At 44.1% G+C, this 8087-nt stretch overlaps 1 long non-coding RNA gene across 1 annotated transcript in view; it reads right to left on the reverse strand.

Annotated features, from left to right (window-relative positions):
• The window catches only part of LOC135112189 (uncharacterized), a 158041-nt gene that overhangs the window by 33221 nt on the left and 116733 nt on the right, over positions 1-8087 (reverse strand). Inside the window, exon 4 of the long non-coding RNA XR_010274199.1 lies at positions 4479-4627. This is a non-coding gene — a long non-coding RNA (uncharacterized LOC135112189). The remainder of the gene's footprint in view (positions 1-4478; positions 4628-8087) is intronic.

Genomic DNA, 8087 nt, shown 5'->3' on the forward strand with positions numbered 1-8087 from the left:
TAGCACTCGAATCAAGTTTTATCAATAGGTGCTGAAATTAAATTAACCTTCATGTCTTGGGATCGTGAGAGACGCACAAGCTACACAGAGGCGCAGCACACGCCCGCCCCTCACCCATGACCTCCATCACCCCGGCGACGAGAGGAGAGGGTGAGGAGGTGTGTCTTGCCGCTCATGTCTTGTTGGCTGGCTGGTGATGGTGGTGGTTGTGGTGGTGGTGGTGGTGGTGGTGGTGGCTTCTGGAGTCCACCAAGCAGGGAGGTGGAAGAGGCCACGTCTCGCACACATCACCACGATATCATCTAGTTTATGCCAGATCATTTTATGCAGATAGCGAGCACTACCGCCGCGAGATTAACGGTAAGAGATGTAGTGTGCAACCATACCGGAGTGGCGGGGAGAGGCAGGAGGGAGATGAAGGGGCCACGAGGAGGAGAGAGAGAGAGGACATGGATAGCGCGCGACAAAGACTAGAAAAAAAATATGTAGATAAGGAAGAAGAAAAGGAAAGGGAACACAAAAAAAAAGTTAAAAAAGATTATACGCGCAATAGATTAGAAAAAAAAAGCATAACTTAGGAAGGAGAGAAGGAAATGTGCACTAACTTAGAAGAAAGAACTAAGCAACTAAGATAACAAACGATATAAGCAAGCAAATTAATAAAACTGAGCACATCAAGACCACGAATATCTCTCCTAAACAAATGACACCTGGGCCACTAACACTGTCCACGCCGCCCTGCATCTTGTGTAATTACCGCCAGCACACACCTGAGATGCTGGGGAGAGGAACGTGGGAGTGGGGGGGAGGACAGGTGTTGACCGAGGGCGTGGCGCAGGGAAGGGAGGCTCGTGGTGGGGGTATACAACACACGCCTCGAGACTTACATATAAATCAATTGACGGTAACTGGATATGACAATTGACTGGTAGATAATGAAAGAGATAAGGAAATATAATTATAATCACTTGGACTGGAAACAAATTATATAATGGATGTGTTGAAAGATAGAGATAAATACAGGTATGTATATAAAAACATAGATAAACTGGTAACGATTGACAGGTAGTAGATAAGAAAAGATAAGGAAATATAATAATAATCACTTGGACAGGTGAAAAAATACATACGTACATGGATATAATGAGTGATGGAGCTAGATATAGATTAGATACATATACAAAAACATAGATAAATAAAAAAGTGACTGACTGCATTGATACCACGATAAATAGATGGATAATTAGAGAAAGATCAATAGAATAAGTAATTAATGTACAGAGAAATAGAAACAGATAAAAAAAAAACCTCACAAGTAAATAAATTGAGTGAGCGACAGATAAGTAGGTAGATGGGCAGACAGACAGACGGACAGATGGACAGACAGACAGGTGTCACTTCAGCAAATGAGTCTATGTCAACGTCAGCTCTTTAATATACTACATGGGTGTTGGTCCTCCCTGCCCCCTCACCCCTCACCCTCTTCCTTCCTTCTCCTCCTCCTCCTCCTCCCATCCTCCCTCCCGCCCCGTCCTTCCTACCGCTTATGGAGGAGAGGGGGCAGCATTACCTCCAGCAACGACCGCGCCCAAACACACACACACACACACACACACACACACACACACACACACGATAATTTATGTAGTTTTAAATAATGTTGTATGTACACGAATAATTAGAGTATAGTTGCGGATAATGAGTTACTGAATACAACTTGAGGTTCATTATAATATTGACGTCTTCACTACATTTACAAGCATTTTTTTTTTTTCCTGTTGACACTCCCTCCCTCCTTCCCTCCTTTTCTCCCTCTCTTCCAAGTTCTCTTCTGCCCTTCCTAATATACCTCCCCCTCTGCCTCTCCCTGTCACTCCCCCCCTACCTCTCTATCCCTCCCCCTCACTCTCACTCTCATTCTCTCTCTCTCTCTCTCTCTCTCTCTCTCTCTCTCTCTCTCTCTCTCTCTCTCTCTCTCTCTCTCTCTCTCTCTCTCTCTCTCTCTCCCTCCCCTCACTCACTCCTAATAACATTGATCGCGTGCATTCCCTGCATTCTCCTCCACCACCACCATCGCCACTCACGTCACACCCTCCTCCACTGACATCACCACCTCACTGTCACCACACAGCCTGTCACCACCACGTCATCACCACTCCGTTAATGTTGTTGTTGTTCGAGGTGGTGGTGTTGTTGTTGGAGGTGTTGTTGTTGTTGTTGTTTTTGTTGTTGTTGTTGTTGTTGTTGTTGTTGCTGTTGTTGTTGTTGTTGTTGTTGTTGTTGTTGCTGTTGTTGTCCTTCTTTTTATTATTCATATTCTTATTCTTACTCTTATTTTTATTCTTCTACGTCTTCTTCTTCTTCCTTCTCTTCTTATTCTTATTCTTATTCTTATTCTTATTATTATTCTCCTCATCATCATCATCATCATCATCTTTACCATCCCCTTCATTATCACCATCATTATTATTAATCATCCATCTTGTTGTTGTCCTTACTATCATTCACCTCACATCACCACTATCACACCAACACTACACTACTCATCCACCTCTCCACCACACCACTCACCATTCCTTCCCCACCACCACCATATTCTAACCACCGTACCCCCTCACCCCCCTAAGTGCCAGATCTCTTCTTTCCCCCACCACACAGATATCACCACGTACAGCTACCGCCATATCACGATCAACAATGCATCACCAACAGGATACGGACGCGAGGGAATTCTGACAGCGCCTCTAAAACATTCCGCCACTTAAATGCTTCAGTCCGCTGTCTGTCTCCCGGTACCGGATCTGCCGCTATTGATGTGCTGCTTATGTTTATGTGAAATCTATATTACTAAGGCTGCGTGTGATTTTAAGATTATTTAACGTTATTCGCAATTGGATGTCTGCTGGTGACACGTATACAGGTAATGAAAGTAGTTTGTAGGAGGTATTAAAGGGTTATAATTTAAAGTCTGATTGTTTTTAGGCAAGTTAGGTTTGGTTTGGTTTGGTTAAGTTAGGTTAGGTTAGGTTAGGTTAGGTTAGATTAGGTTAGGTATGGCTTGGTTAGGTTAGGTTTGGTTTGGTTAGGTTAGGTTAGGTTAGGTTAGGTTAGGTATGGCTTGGTTAAGTTTGGTTAGGTTAGGTTAGGTTAGGTTTGGTTTGGTTAGGTTAGGTTAGGTTAGGTTAGGTTAGGTTAGGTTGGGTTTGATTTGGTTAGGTTAGGTTAGGTTTAGTTTAGTTTAGTTAGGTTAGGTTAGGTTAGATTAGGTTAGGTTTGATTTGGTTAGGTTAGGTTAGGTTAGGTTAGGTTAGGTTTGATTTGGTTAGGTTAGGTTAGGTTAGGTTTGATTTGGTTAGGTTAGGTTAGGTTAGGTTTGATTTGGTTAGGTTAGGTTAGGTTAGGTTTGATTTGGTTAGGTTAGGTTAGGTTAGGTTAGGTTAGGTTTGATTTGGTTAGGTTAGGTTAGGTTAGGTTTGATTTGGTTAGGTTAGGTTAGGTTTGATTTGGTTAGGTTAGGTTAGGTTTAGTTTAGTTAGGTTAGGTTTAGTTTAGTTAGGTTAGGTTTGGTTAAGTTGGGCTTGGTTTTGTTAAACTGGTTTAGGATAGGTTATTCAAGTTAGGTTAGATGAGAGTAATGTGAGGTAAGGTCATGTTAAGATAGTTTAGGTTAGGTTAGATTAGGATATGTTACATTAGGTTAGATTAGGTTAAGTTACATTAGGTTTGGTTAGATTTGGTTAAGTTAGATTCAGTCAGATTATGATGTGCTGGGTTATGTTATGTTAGGTTACTTAGTTTGTCACGTTAGGTCAGGTTACAACAGTTCGTATGTAGACACCTCGCCAATACTGAAGGCAGACATGACACTTATTTGGTTGAGGTGGGTGGGGAGGCAGCAATGCGGAGTCGCCGGGATGCATTCCTGTTATCTAGAATGAGCATTTATTTTCTCCCTTTCATAACTTCAGCCAAGGTTTTGAGTCTCTTCTTCATTACATATTGCTGCGCCCATGCCTCCCCTCGCCGCCTGCGTGACGCACTGACAAAGGTGTCTGGCTACGAGTCGCGAGCTGCTGTTAGAGTTCGCGCAGCCCATCCAGGTGTTCATCCTCCCGTGCGGATTGGTCGATAAATGGATACCAGGGGGAGGTACAAAGATGAATTGCGGTAATCTGGATGTTACAGTTTGCTCTTTGTTCCGTGGTGAGGGATTCCTGCTTACAACAATATTAACCCTTTGACTGCTAGACACTGAGACGTACCTGATTTTTGTCACACCACATGATTTTAGTGGATATAAGTAAACCTACGGCCAATGAAAGATTTGAAGCACTCGGCCACTCATTTTGTCACCAGTGGCGTCTTTCAAAACCACACAATGTTATTACGCTTGAGTAAAATACCTGAGCAGTCAAACAGTTAGATACAAAAAAATATGAAGCTCGGAGTGTAATAAGAGAATTAGACCAAGACGTTACCTTATATTTTCGCAACACTCTGTAGTTCCGTCTCAGCTCGTCGCATTCCTGGCCCTCGTAAAGCGTGTGATCCTGAGGCGCCGCGTCCACCCAGCGAGGAGTGAGGCCTGTGATGACCACCACGGTTTCACGCTACCACTGACACCTCACTGCGAGAGAACAGTATACATGTATTAAATATTGATAATAACGATGATGGTAATGATGATGATGATGACGATGATGATGACAAGAAGAGGGAGAAGAGGAAGAAGAAAATTAAAAACAACAACAACAACAATTACTATTATTATTATTATTATTATTATTATTATTATTATTATTATTATTATTATTACTACTACTACTACTACTACTACTACTACTACAACTACTACATTATTTATTTACTTATTATTATTATTAATAATATTATTATTATTAATATCATTATCATTATTATTATTATTATTATTACAAAAAATAAACACAACAATGAAAAAGTGATGAAATAATGAAAGAAAACACAAAACATTCCTCATATAATCTGAAGACCACGACTGCCTCCCCTCACACACACACACACACACACACACACACACACACACACACACACGTGGCTTAACAATAACACGAATAACACACACCAGAACCCTTCCCTTCCTTTCCCCTAACCTCTTGAATACCGCGCCCTCCTTGTACTACCTCCCGCCACCCTGCCAAGCCTCCTCCTTCCCTCCACCACCCTCACCCTTCCCCTCAACCCCTGAACCTCCCTCTTTCTAGCTTCGGTGGGCGGCGGGATGGTGGGCTGCGGGCGTGGGGCGGCGGGCGGCAGGAGACGTGTCGGTGATGGAGATAACAGGCAGATTAGAGAACTGATAGACTCACCACACGTCGGCCATATTTCATAATTGATCGGCAATTACAGTTTAATCTCTCGGGAGTAATTAAGGCTATGCGATAATTAAGTTCCAGGACGATATTTATGGTTATTGCGCATCACCGAACGTCATGTTGCAAGTCTGTATTGATTTTGAATAATTAAAACCACTCGTATGTACTGGGCTGGCTGGGAGACGCCGCCCTCAATGCATCCTTCCCCCTCCTCCTCCTCCTCCTCCTCCTCCTCCTCCTCCTCCTCCTCCTCTTCCTCCTCCTCCTCCTCCTTCTCCTCCTCCCGTTCTACTTTCTTTCCTCTTCCTTCGTCTAACCTCGAGGATCCGTTTACATGAGCTGATAATCTGTTGAGTTGGCACATCCATTCACGCCGGACGGAGGTGTTTGGGGAAAGCACGAGGGAGGGGCGGGCTGAGGGAGGGGACGGAGAGAGAGAGAGAGAGAGAGAGAGAGAGAGAGAGAGAGAGAGAGAGAGAGAGAGAGAGAGAGAGAGAGAGAGAGAGAGACGAAACGGTAGGAAAGGAAAGGGAAAGTAGGATGAAGGTAGTAAAGGAGAGGAGGTGACGGGCAGGAGCTTGGGGAGTTAGAAGAGAGAAGATAGTTGCTCCTCACACAAATGACGTCTTGAATACATAGTGCCCCTTCCCTTCCTCTCCTCCACGCCCTTACCATCTCCCAGCACCGTCACACCCAGCCCACCACTCACAGCTGGCCGCCGCTGCTGCAGGAGGACCACACGCAGGACACACTCAAGGGCACCGCACCGAGCCACACGCTGTAACACACTCAACACTCGCACATAACGCACAGGCGGCGGCGGCGACCGAGCAACACAGGTATTTCAGCACATTCATAGGTGCAAATAAAATTACTGCTGCATATTTTTAAAAGGAAGCGCGCTGAATATATGTAAAACTCTACGTACGGAACATTCCATATTTCAAAGAGCTGTACTGTACGTGGCCCGCCTCGCTTGTACTGCAGTGGTGGCGGGACGCAACGCTTGCTTCTGTTTGTACTCTGAACGATGACAAATATTGATGCTGTGATTCCTCCTCTCCCTTCTGTCTCTTTCTTTTCTCTCTTTCTCCCCGTTTTGAGTAGCCTCCTCACCTAAATGTTTTATTCTTCTCTCGGTCACCCTCTTTGTCTGTCTCTTTGTTTATCCGTCTTTCTGTCTGATTGACTCTCTCTCTCTCTCTCTCTCTCTCTCTCTCTCTCTCTCTCTCTCTCTCTCTCTCTCTCTCTCTCTCTCTCTCTCTCTCTCTCTCTCTCTCTCTCTCTATCATTATGTCATGAAATACATTATCTGCTTTGATATGCATGAAACCATATGCATGCGTATGTAGAGGATGTATTTATCTATCTATCTTTCTATCTATCTATTTATCTATCTAGAGGAAGATGCATGGACAGATATACAGGTAGATGGCCAATGCTACACACAGCTACACCCGCACACACACACACATAAACAAACGCACAGACTCATCAAACAACAAATGAAGCAATTAGTAAAGCAAGGAAGACAATAACACCAACACTATACGTTGCACCACCAACATCACCACCGTCATCACCACCAGCACTATCATCGTCATCCTCCTGGACCATCTTAACTTACATCACACTCATCACACTTTCCTCTCCTCCTTCTTTTTCATGCCACGATTCTTTTGCCCTTCCTTTTTCCCCTTTCTTTTTCTCTCCCTCACCCACATTCTTCTCTCATTCCTCTACCCACAGCTCTCTCTCTCTCTCTCTCTCTCTCTCTCTCTCTCTCTCTCTCTCTCTCTCTCTCTCTCTCTCTCTCTCTCTCTCTCTCATTCTTTTTGCTCACTCCCCTGTCACTCTCTCACTCATTCTCTCTCTTCTTTCGTTACTCATTCACCAACCGACTCATTCTTGCTCACTCTCCTGCTCCTTCACTCTCTTCTCTCCTCCGTTACTCTGACACCTTCATTCACTCACTCACTCCCTTTGCTCACGTCTTTCTTCTCTCTTACCATTTCTTTCCCCACTCACTCACTGCGCGACTCATAGGAAACAAAATAACAAGCTGACGCCTTTATCCTCCCCCACAGCCCCCTCTCTCCCTCTCTCCTTGTCATATCATGTACTTCTCCCCCCCCTCCTTCTCCTCCCTCCTTTCCTCCTCCCCCTCAATCCTGCTCTACCATCTGGCTTCCTAATACTGCCCCACTCCCTCACCACCATCTAGACATTCCCTCCTCTCTGCGCTCCTCTCATTCCCTTCCCTCTCTCTCTCTCTCTCTCTCTCCCTCTCTTTCCCTCCCTTCCTCTCTCCCTTTCTCTCATTGTCCGTCTGTATCTCATCTCTTCATCAGTCTAGTACATCTTCAACTACTGTGAGTGGATACATCTTCCTCCTTCTACTTCTTTTTCTTGTTTATCCTCTTTTTTTTTCCTTTTTTCTTCTTTTTCGTCTGTTGCTTTCGTTGTTTGTTGTTGTTGTTGTTGTTGTTGTTGTTGTTGTTGTTGTTGTTGTTGTTGTTGTTGTTGTTGTTGTTGTTGTTGTTGTTGTTGTTACTGTTGATATTCTTTCTTTCTCTATAATCATCATCATTATCTTCTTCCTCTTCTTCTTCTTCTTCTTCTTCTCCTTCCTCCTCCTCCTCCTCCTCCTCCTCCTTCTCCTCCTCCTCCTCCTCCTCCCTCACTTTCATGACTTGTTTCAGTGTCTTTCCATCACTTTAAAGTTTGCTCTCT

The sequence above is a fragment of the Scylla paramamosain genome, chromosome 1, assembly GCF_035594125.1.
Source record: "Scylla paramamosain isolate STU-SP2022 chromosome 1, ASM3559412v1, whole genome shotgun sequence".
NCBI lineage: Eukaryota > Metazoa > Arthropoda > Malacostraca > Decapoda > Portunidae > Scylla > Scylla paramamosain.